The following is a 12,236-nucleotide window of genomic DNA, read 5'->3' as shown; positions in this document are numbered from 1 at the left end:
ACAGAACTGAAAGCCACCAGGGATGATGCTCACAATGTTAGGGCAGAACTGAAAGCCACCAGGGATGATATTCAAAATGCTCTCAATGAGTTCCAATCCAATCTAAATTCTCTAAAAGCTAGGGTAACTGAGACAGAAGATAGAATTGGTGATCTGGAGGACAAACAGATAGAGAGAAAGGATCAGGAGGAAGCCTGGAACAAACTGCTCAGAAGCCACGAAAACAGAATCGGGGAAATAAACGATGCCATGAAACGTTCCAACGTCAGAATTATTGGAAACCCTGAAGGGGAAGAAAAAGAAAGAAGTTTTGAAGATATAGTGGAAGAAGTTGTCTATGAAAATCTTCCCAATCTCACGAATGGAAACAACGTTCATGTACTAGAGGCAGAAAGATTTCCTCCCAAGATTTTAGATTCTCGAAAGTCCTCACGGCACCTTATAGTTAGAATGGGGAATTATGTTTCAAGAGAGACCCTCTTAAAAGCAGCTAGGACAAAGAAGCTTCTTACATACAGAGGAAAGCCCATTAGAATAACGTCAGACCTTTCCACAGAGACCTGGCAAGCCAGGAAGGGCTGGCAAAATATATTCAGAGTACTAAATGAGAAGAACATGCAACCAAGAATACACTATCCAGCAAGACTGACATTTAAAATGGATGGAGAGATAAAGAGTTTCCAAGACCAGCAAGGCTTAAAAGACTATGCAACCACCAAGCCGACACTGCAGAAAATATTAAGGGGGGTCCTATAAAAGAGAAAAAATCCTAAGAATATCATTGAACAGAAATATAGAAACAATCCACAGACAGAAAGACTTCAAAGGCAACACGATGTCAATAAAAACCTATCTCTCAATAATCACTCTCAATGTGAATGGCCTAAATGCGCCCATAAAACGACACAGGGTTGCAGATTGGATAAAACGACAGGACCCATCCATATGTTGTCTACAAGAGACCCATTTTGAACCTAAGGATACACCCAGACTGAAAGTGAAGGGATGGAGAAGCATCTTTCATGCCAATGGGCCTCAAAAGAAGGCCGGGGTAGCGATTCTCATATCAGATAAATTAGATTTTAAACTAAAGACTGTAGTCAGAGATGCAGAAGGACACTACATAATTCTTAAAGGGACTATCTGCCAAGACGATCTAACAATTGTGAATATCTATGCCCCCAATATGGGAGCACCCAATTACATAAGAAAACTATTAATCAAGATAAAGAGTCATACTGATATGAATACAATAATAGTAGGAGATCTTAATACGCCTCTCTCAGAAATAGACAGATCATCGAAACAGAAAATTAATAAAGATATAAGAGCATTGAATGAAACATTGGACCAGATGGACCTCATAGACATATACAGAACATTCCACCCTAAAACAACAGAAACTCATTCTTCTCAAGTGCACATGGAACCTTCTCCAGAATAGACCACATACTGGGTCACAAAGCAGGACTCAACCGATACCAAAAGACTGACATTATTCCCTGCATATTCTCCGATCACAAGGCTTTGAAACTGGAGCTCAATCACAAGGAAAAGTTCAGAAGGAACTCAAACACCTGGAAGCTAAAGACCACCTTGCTTAAGAATGCTTGGATCAACCAGGAGATCAAAGATGAACTTAAACAATTCATGGAAACCAATGAGAATGAAGACACCTCGGTCCAAAACTTATGGGATACAGCAAAGGCGGTTCTAAGGGGGAAATACATAGCCACCCAAGCCTCCCTCGAAAAAATTGAAAAATCCAGAATACACCAGCTGTCTCTACACCTTAAGAACTGGAGAATCAACAACAAATCAAACCAACTCCACATGCAAGAAGGGAAATAATCAAGATTAGAGCAGAGATCAATGAGGTAGAAACGAGAGATACAGTAGAACGTATCAATGAAACTAGAAGCTGGTTTTTTGAAAGAATCAATAAGATCGATAAACCATTGGCCACACTAATCCAAAAGAAAAGAGAGAAAGCCCAAATTAATAAAATGATGAATGAAAAGGGAGAGATCACAACTAACACCACGGAAATAGAAAGAATCATCAGAAATTATTACCAACAGTTGTATGCCAATCAGCTAAGCAACCTAGATGAAATGGATGCATTCCTGGAAAGCTACAAACTCCCAAAATTGAACCAGGAAGAAATTGACAACCTGAATAGACCGATATCTAGTAATGAGATTGAAGCAGTGATTTAAAACCTCCCAATAAAACAAGAGCCCAGGACCTGAGGAATTCCCTGGGGAATTCTACCGAACTTTCAAAGAAGAAATACCACCAATTCTCCTGAAGCTGTTCCAAAAAATTGAAGCAGAAGGAAAACTTCCAGAATCTTTTTATGAAGCCAGCATTACCTTGATCCCCAAACCAGGTTAAAACCCTACCAAAAAGGAGAATTTAAGACCAATATCACTGATGAATATGGATGCAAAGATTCTCAACAAATCCTAGCAAACAGGATCCAGCAGCACAATAAAAGGTTATCCACCATGACCAGGTGGGATTCATCCCTGGGTTGCAAGGTTGGTTCAACATTTGCAAATCAATCAGTGTGATAGAACAAATCAATAAGAGAAGAGAGAAGAACCACATGGTCCTCTCAATTGATGCAGAAAAAGCATTTGACAAAATCTAGCATCCGTTCCTGATGAAAATGCTTCAAAGTATAGGGATAGAGGGAACATTCCTGAACTTCATCAAATCTATCTATGAAAGACCCACAGCAAATATCATCCTCAATGGGAAAAAGCTTGCAGCCTTCCCGTTGAGATCAGGAACATGACAAGGATGCCCACTCTCACCACTCTTGTTCAACATAGTATTAGAAGTTCTAGCAACGGCAATCAGACAACAAAGAGAAATAAAAGGTATCCAAATTGGCAAGGAAGAAGTCAAACTCTCTCTCTTCGCAGATGACATGATTCTTTATAGGGAAAACCCCAAAGACTCCACCCCTAAACTACTAGAACTCGTACAGCAATTCAGTAACATGGCAGGATACAAAGTCAATGGACAGAAATCAGTGGCTTTCTTATACACTAACAATGAAAATACAGAAAGGGAAATTAGAGAATCGATTCCATTTACTATAGCACCAAGAACCATAAGATACCTGGGAATAAACCTAACCAAAGAAGTAAAGGACCTGTACTCGAGGAACTACAGAACACTCATGAAAGAAATTGAAGAAGACACAAAAAGATGGAAGACTGTTCCATGCTCTTGGATTGGAAGAATAAACCTTGTTAAAATGTCTGTACTACCTAGAGCAATCTATACTTTTAATGCCATTCCGATCAAAATTCCACCGATATTTTTCAAAGAGCTGGAGCAAATAATCCTAAAATTTGTATGGAGTCAGAAGAGACCCCGAATTGCTAAGGAAATGTTGAAAAACAAAAACAAAACTGGCGGCATCACGTTACCCAATTTCAAGCTTTACTACAAAGCTGTGATCACCAAGACAGCGTGGTACTGGCATAAAAACAGACACATAGACCAGTGGAACAGAGTGGAGAGCCCAGATATGGACCCTCAACTCTATGGTGAAATAATCTTCGACAAAACAGGAAAAAATATTCAATGGAAAAAAAGACAGTCTCTTCAATAAATGGTGTTGGGAAAACTGGACAGCCATATGTAGAAGAATGAAACTCGACCATTCTCTTACACCGTACACAAAGATAAACTCGAAATGGATAAAAGACCTCAACGTGAGACAGGAATCTATCAGAATCCTAGAGGAGAACATAGGCAGTAACCTCTTCGATATCAGCCACAGCAACTTCTTTCAAGATATGTCTCCAAAGGCCAAGGAAACAAAAGCAAAAATGAACTTTTGGGACTTCATCAAGATCAAAAGCTTCTGCACAGCAAAGGAAACAGTCAACAAAACAAAGAGGCAACCCACGGAATGGGAGAAGATATTTGCAAATGACAGTACAGACAAAAGGTTGATATCCAGGATCTATAAAGAACTTCTCAAACTCAACACACACAAAACAGAGCATCATATCCAAAAATGGGCAGAAGATATGAACAGACACTTCTCCAACGAAGACATACAAATGGCTATCAGACACATGAAAAATTGTTCATCATCACTAGCCATCAGGGAGATTCAAATTAAAACAACATTGAGATACCACCTAACACCAGTTCGAATGGCCAAAATTAGCAAGACAGGAAACAACGTGTGTTGGAGAGGATGTAGAGAAAGGGGAACCCTCTTACACTGTTGGTGGGAATGCAAGTTAGTGCAGCCACTTTGGAGAACAGTGTGGAGATTCCTGAAGAAATTAAAAATAGAGCTTCCCTATGACCCTGCAATTGCACTGCTGGGTATTTACCCCAAAGATACAGATGTAGTGAAATGAAGGGCCATTTGTACCCCAATGTTTATTGCAGCAATGGCTACAGTCACCAAACTGTGGAAAGAACCAAGATGCCCTTCAACGGATGAATGGATAAGGAAGATGTGGTCCATATACACAATGGAGTATTATGCCTCCTTCAGAAAGGACGAAGACCCAACTTTTGTAGCAACATGGACGGGACTGGAAGAAATTATGCTGAGCGAAATAAGTCAAGCAGAGAGAGTCAAGTATCATATGGTCTCACTTATTTGTGGAGCATAACAAATAACATGGAGGACATGGGGAGATGGAGAGGAGAGGGAGTTGAGGGAAACTGGAAGGGGAGATGAACCATGAGAAACTATGGACTCTGAAAAACAACCAGAGGGTTATGAAGTGGTGGTGCGTGGGGGGGGTGGGGTGGGAGGTTGAGGAACCAGGTGGTGAGTAATAGGGAGGGCACGTACTGCATGGAGCACTGGGTGTGATGCCAAAACAATGAAAACTGTTATGCTGTAAATAAACAAATTAAAAAAAAGTCCCTCAGGGGGAGAATGGATACAGAGACTGGGGTACATCCAGGCCACAAAATAAATGGCTCTCGGGGCTTTGGAAAGAGATGAGCGAGCTATGGGGAGCTATGGAGATCCAGGCGGGGAATCTTCTGCGTTTCTTGCTGACTGAGAGAAGCCAGTCAGAAGAGGTGAACCCACCTCATGGTTCCAACTCAATGTGACATGCTGAAGGAAGCCAAACTATGGAGAGGATCACGAGATCTGTAGGCTGGAGAGCAGAGTAGGAACTGTAGCAGACAGCGTCATGGACGGACAGGTGTGTGCAGAGGGTTTCTCCCCCTCTTTGACCAGGTTTTGCTTCAAAGGAGTGCAGCCAAAATTGTAACCAAAGAAGGCAGGATGTTCCCGAAAAATCGCGAGGAAAAGTACTGCAAGCAACAAGATATCTACTGGTCAGGCTCTGGAGGAAAGGGTGGAGAGATTCAGTCAGTTGGCCTGAAAGTTGGCAGTAACTGTCTTCTCCCAGAGTATGGAGGCATCGGAGTAGTTCTAGTCCTGAGGTACAGGGCCCTCAAGGGCCGGGGCCCGGGCAGGGGCTGGGGGCCGAGGGCTGAGGGCCGGGGCTGGGCCAGGGCTGGGGCGGGGCCGAGCCAGGCCCGAAGGAGAGGGGAGGAGGAGGCAAGGGCTGGCAGGTCCCTCCGCAGAACTTGATTTTTTCTAAGTCCCGACCTGGGGAAGACAGGTGGACCAGGGGAGGAGCTACCCGGCCCGGCTTGTCCCGGCCCCACCCGGCCCAGGTGGCTCCACCTCCCTCGAGTCCATGGTTGGTCCTGGCTGCCCGCTCCCCCATGCTCCGGGGGTCGACCAGATAGCCCTGGGGGTTCCGTGAGGCGCCCCCCTCTTTGCAGGGTAATGGAGCAGTGTTTGGGGCCAGTGGCTGGTCCACGGTCCCACGAGGTCCCAGTGACCCGTGGCTAGGCCCCGCCAGATGGTGTAGCTATTTTGTCCCCTGAAAGGAGCAGTTTTTATTGCCAGATAGGTGCTGACATGCTGTTTGAGTGACTCGCCTTAGCGATGTGGGCCTCTGGGTGCATGCAGGGCTCTGGGGCTTGGCTGTGGTGCCAAATCCAACTTGGCCCTCACTCGTTTGAGCCGTCCACATGGGCCTGTGCCCCGGCTCTCGTGCCCCAGCTGGTCCCGGGCTGTGGTGCCACCTCTGGTCTCCAGCACCCGAGGGCGGCATGGGCAGGTGGCGTGGGTCCTTTACCCCATTCACTCCACGCTGTGGGCGCCCGTCTGTGGCCATGGTAACCCTGTTCCTTTCCGCAAGGCTCCGTGCAATGTGTCAGGCATTCTCCTTGGGTTGCCCGGCTGCTCTTGACCTGGGCTTGAGGGGTGCCAGTGAGGCTGAAAGCAGGTCCCTCTGGTCAGTTGCCCTCGCCAGGCGTTTCCCCCCTTGGGTTCCTCTTTTGACACGTTTTTACTGATCGATGTGGTGATGTCCTGTTCTCTGGGGCCGGGTCTAAGGCGCGTCAGACGAGGGACAGTCATTCATGGCGAATGGGACCACTCTTCTCACTCTGCCCACAGGTCCCTCGCTCCTCCTCCTCAGCCACCTGCTGTCGTGGGTGCGTGTGGGGAGAGGGTGTGGGGGGTTTGTGGGCTCTGGCCCAACTCCACTTTTCCATGGTTCTCACCTCAGGGCACCCGTGGGTGTGGGGTCCATTTGACACAGTGGACACTCTCGCTTGCCACTCTTGGCTTCGTGCTGGGTGAGCCGCCCTTCCTGTGTTGGGGAGGGCCGTCCCGTTGCCACGCTGCTCACCACCTGGGCATCCTGAGCGCATGGCGCCTGGCCCTCTGTGGTGCCCCTGCAGTGCTCCAGGTTGTCTCAAGTGCTTAAGGCCGAGAGGTGGCGTCGTTTCCCATTCCCAGCGACCCCCTCAGGCTGCCGCTGTTGGTGGTGTGTCCGAAGAGTGGGTGGTGGAGTCGGTAAGGGAGGCCCACCCGCCCCCTCTGTGTGGGTGCAGTCACCTTGTCGTCCCCTGCTGCGCGTCGTGCCAGGGTGGTGTGTGTGGACAGGACTTGGTGGGGCGTGTGAGTGACTGTGCTGGGCCGAGCCAGCACTGCGGCACCTGGCCAGCCAAGGGATGCTGCTTTTTTGCCCAGCATGCTGTGCCCGTCTCCACTCCTCTCGTGGCCTCGGTGGAGGCATGAGGTCCCTTTCAGGTGGTGATGGGAGCATGGCCTGTGTAGAAGAGGAAAAGGTGGTCCCCTCGTTGGGCTCTGTCCGCGAGCGCTCAGGATTGTCCTGGCCTGTCCCATACCACAGACCAACCCCTACCCCCCAGGCCCTGGAGGCCTTTGGGACGCTGTTTTTTTTGGCGGAGCCTGGTTGGGGGGACGAATGGGTGGGGGTGATGAGCCCTCAGTGAGAAAGCCTTCTTTAGGGATCCAAGAGGGTGCCTTGGGGTACCAGAACCCACAGCCACCACCACTCCTCTGCGCGTCGTGGCCACCAATGCGGGGTGACTACCGTTGCGTGTTGGGCAGAACCCCCTCTCTGCGAGGGGTCTGCCAGCTCCACGGTGGGGCCGAGCATCGCTTTCGTGCCTACCAAGGCCTGCGCCTCCCCCCTCTGAGTCGGGGAAGGATCCCGCCAGGCCTGGCCGGCATCTGGCTCTCCCCCACGGCGTTCGTCCCCTTGCCCTGTGCCGTGAGAGCGGCTGTCTGCTGCCCGCTCTGGTGCCAAGTCGCTGCCGGCCGTGACGTGTGGGCATGGGTTGGGCCGCTGTCGCCTGGGCGCGCTTCCCCTGGATTGTGGCTCTGGGATGGAGCAGACAGATGGATGGAGGTTCAGACGGGCCCCTGTGGCGGGGGTCCCATTGGGGCCCAGTTCGCGGGGGGGGGGGGGGTGAAGGTGCGCCAAGGGGCTGAGGCCAGCCAGCATCCCTGGGGAGTCGGGGGACCACTCTCGTGCTGATGGCGGTGGGATCCTGTTCACGTTTACCTGGTGGCCGGGCTCGCACCTTCATTGGTGTGCCCTTGCCCCGGGAACCGCTCCCCACGTGCTTTCGGCGGTCGCTCACTGTGCGCCCCCTCCCCGTCGCCGAGGACCTTGTCCCAGGCTTGCCTGGATGGCTTGAAGGCGCGCTGTGCTCTTGATCCATTCCCTCGGGACTGAAACCAGTCTCAAAGCTGTTGGGTGTTGTCCCCTCCCCAGGCCTCTAGGGGCTCTGAGTGGCGGGGGGGGGGGGTCGTCCCCGGGCGAAGGGCTCTCGGCCCATTATGAGGAGGAGAGGCCCACGCAGGTCCACTCGGGCGTGGGCACGGAGGGGTGTCATTGTGTGCGCAGGAGAGCACCCTGTTGGGTGTAGGTCCTGACTGTGTCCTGGTGGCCGGGGACCCGAGCCCCGCGAGGTGGCCGGGGCCTGCCTGGGGTCAGTTCGGTGTCCTCGGGTGCCACGGGACTGCACTTGTCCTGGAGGCCTTGGGCGGTGGGACCCCGGCCAACCTCGGGCCTTGGAAGGCGCCTTTGAGGGGCTCTTGTGCTCCCTCGTGGTGGCCCGTGGTCCTCTTCCCCCCGTGGATGCTCTGCTTTCTGGCGCCTAAGCCCCCTGCCACGAGCCCTTGTCTCATGGCCTCCCCCCTGTCCGCCTGCCTACCCAGTGCCACGCCCCGGTGCGCTGGCGCTTCTCAGGCCTGTGGCGGCCTCACATCTGTGTCTGCTGCCGCCGCCGGCTGGGCGGTGGTGTTGTGTGCGGGCGAGGGACCATTCCTCCCTCCCCTACACCGTGCGCCCCCCCCCCCACTCCTGCGCGCGTGCCCAGGCCTGGGTCGGGTCCCGGCTGTCCGCCGTGGCCGTTGAGGCCGTGCTCTGCCTCCCCCGTTTGTGGGGGGTGTCAGGCTCTGGCATGGCTCCCCTCGCCCCGCAGGAGCGCGCAACGGCCACCCTGTCCCCAGCGTGGCGGACTGGTACCCCGGCCCACCCCGCCCGCCGCCATCAGGGCCGCCCCGGTGTGTGTGACAGGGTCGGAGCGTCCCTCGCCTCTATGTGGCACTGCCACTGCTGTGCCCTCGTCCGCGGTGGCCAGGCCTGGCCAGTCATCCCCGCTCCCCATTGTGGGTGGGGGTGGTCCATGGCGAGTGGGGAGCGTCTTCCCGCTCCCTAACCCCCGCGGGCCCCTGTGCTGGGGGGGGGTTGGGGGTTGCTGCTGCATCCCCTGCCACCAGGTGTGCCTCCCCCACCCCGCGCTTGGCACGTTGGGCCCACTGGGAGACCTTGTGCCACGCCCCTCCTGGGGGGGGCGCGGGGCTGTGTCTCTGGCTCACCGCGCTCCTACCTGGTCGATCCTGCCAGTAGCATATGCTTGTCTCAAAGATTAAGCCATGCATGTCTAAGTACGCACAGCTGGTACAGTGAAACTGCGAATGGCTCATTAAATCAGTTATGGTTCCTTTGGTTGCTCGCTCCTCTCCTACTTGGATAACTGTGGTAATTCTAGAGCTAATACATGCCGACGGGCGCTGACCCCCCCTCGCGGGGAGGATGCGTGCATTTATCAGATCAAAACCAACCCAGTCAGCCTCCCCTGCGGCCCCAGCCAGAGGGCGGGAGCTGGCAGCTTTGGTGACTCTAGATAACCTCGGGCCTATCGCACGCCCCCCCGTGGCGGCGACTACCCATTTGAATGTCTGCCCTATCAACTTTCGATGGTAGTCTCAGTGCCTATCATGGTGACCACGGGTGACGGGGAATCAGAGTTTGATTCCAGAGAGGGAGCCTGAGAAATGGCTATCACATCCAAGGAAGGCAGCAGGCGCGCAAATTACCCACTCCCGACCTGGGGAGGTAGTGATGAAAAATAACAATACAGGGGGCGCCTGGGTGGCTCAGTGGATTAAGCCCCTGCCTTCGGCTCAGGTCATGATCTCAGGATCCTGGGATCTAGCCCCGCATCGGGCTCTCTGCTCTGCAGGGAGCCTGCTTCCTCCTCTCTCTCTGCCTGCCTCTCTGCCTACTTGTGATCTCTCTCTCTGTCAAATAAATAAATAAAATCTTTAAAAAAAAATAACAATACAGGACTCTTTCGAGGCCCTGTAATTGGAATGAGTCCACTTTAAATCCTTTAATGAGGATCCATTGGAGGGCAAGTCTGGTGCCAGCAGCCACGGTAATTCCAGCTCCAATAGCATATATTAAAGTTGCTGCAGTTAAAAAGCTCGTAGTTGGATCTTGGGAGTGGGCAGGCGTCCTCCGAGAGGAGAGTCACCGCCTGTCCCTGCCCCTTGCCTCTCGGCGCCCCCTCGATGCTCTTAGCTGAGTGTCCCGAGGGGCCCAAAGCGTTTACTTTGAAAAAATTAAAGTGTTCAAAGCAGGCCCGAGCCACCTGGATACTGCAGCTAGGAATAATAGAATAGGACTACGGTTCTATTTTGTTGGTTTTCGGAACTGGGGCCATGATTAAGGGGGATGACAGGGGCATTCGTATTGCGCCGCTAGAGGTGAAATTCTTGGACGGCGCAAGACAGACCAGAGAAAGCATTTGCCAAGAATGTTTTCATTAATCAAGAACGAAAGTCGGAGGTTCGAAGACGATCAGATACCGTTGTAGTTCCGACCATAAACGATGCCGACTGGGATGCGGCGGCTTTATTCCCATGACCCGCCGGGCAGCTTCCGGGAAACCAAAGTCTTTGGGTTCCGGGGGGAGTATGGTTGCAAAGCTGAAACTTAAAGGAATTGACGGCACCACCAGGAGTGGAGCCTGCGGCTTAATTTGACTCAACACGGGAAACCTCACCCAGCCCGGACATGGACAGGATTGACAGATAGCTCTTTCTCGATTCCGTGGGTGGTGGTGCATGGCCGTTCTAAGTTAGTGGAGCAATTTGTCTGGTTAATTCCGATAACGGACGAGACTCTGGCATGCTAACTAGTTACATGACCCCCGAGCGGTCGGCGTCCCCCAACTTTTTAGAGGGACAAGTGGCGTTCAGCCACCCGAGATTGAGCAATAACAGGTCTGTGATGCCCTTAGATGTCTGGGGCTGCACGTGCGCTACACTGACTGGCTCAGCGTGTACCTACCCTACGCCGGCAGACAGGCACGGGTAACCCATTGAACCCCATTTGTGATGGGGATCGGGGATTGCAATTATTCCCCATGAACGAGGAATTCCCAGTAAGTGCGGGTCATAAGCTTGCGTTGATTAAGTCCCTGCCCTTTGTACACACCGCCCCTCTAGTGAGGCCCTCAGATCGGTCCCACTGGGGTCGGCCCACCGCCCTGGCGGAGCACTGAGAAGACGGACGAACTTGACTATCTAGAGGAAGTAAAAGTCGTAACAAGGTTTCCATAGGTGAACCTGCAGAAGGATCATTAACGAGATCGCCACGGCGGCCCGCCTGTCGGGCCCTGTCAGCTCGCGAACACATCACCTGTTGGGTCCGGGCGGGCCGGTGCAGTGCCGGCCCGCTGGTCAGGAGGGGCGAGAGAGAGAGAAAGTGTGTGTACGCGATGGGGAAAAGGGCCCTGAGGAACAGGGGGAAGGAGACACCCAGAGACATGTCTTGGGAGCCCCACGACAGCGGCCTCGGCGGCGGAACGGTGGCGGTCACCAGGAGGGAGGGTGGGGTGGCACAGTGCCTTTACCGTCCCCCCCACGTGTCCCCTCTGGGCTCCCCTGCCCTTCTTCCCCGCCCAGGGCTGGTGCCACGTGCCCAGGCCGCGCCCCTTGGCACGCCTTGTCCCTGGTCTCAGCCCTCCCGCACCCCGCCTTCCCTGCAGAGGGCAGGTCGAGGGCTTGGGGAGGTTCACGCGCCCGCCACCGCGCCACCGTCTTCACCCTTGGCACCGGTCCATCCCGGTCGCCGCGCCCGCACTGTGTCCTTGGCGCATCTCGGGACGCGCGGCGTGGCAGCGGGCCCCTGTGGCGCCTTCTGGGGGTGGTTCGGGTCCGGCCACCCACCCCTGGGGGCCTCAGAGCCTCGGCTCACGCGAGGCGTCCACCCACCGCCTCCCGCCGCCTGCTCTGGACGGTTCTCTTCTGGGTCTGTTGGACATCCACTCTGAGCCTGCCCTTCCCCGGCTCCGTGTCTCTCCTCTCCAGCCCCCTGCCCAGGCCTTGGGCCCAGGTTCAGCTGCTCGCCTTCCCCGCCCCTGCTGATCTCTTCCCCCATGCCTCATGCGCCCTGCCTGCCTGTGCCCCACTTCCCCGTGCAGCCCCTTGCCCTCTGTGGCAAAGGGGGCCTGGGTTCGCGGGTGTGGGCCAAAGAGAGGTTCAGGGTGCTTGGGAAGGGAAGAGGAGTCCGGTCCGCCCCGGCGGCGCTGGCGGTGGTTTA

This window comes from Meles meles, unplaced genomic scaffold, assembly GCF_922984935.1.
Source record: "Meles meles unplaced genomic scaffold, mMelMel3.1 paternal haplotype, whole genome shotgun sequence".
Classification (NCBI taxonomy): domain Eukaryota; kingdom Metazoa; phylum Chordata; class Mammalia; order Carnivora; family Mustelidae; genus Meles; species Meles meles.
Note: the sequence above shows the minus strand (reverse complement) of the source record.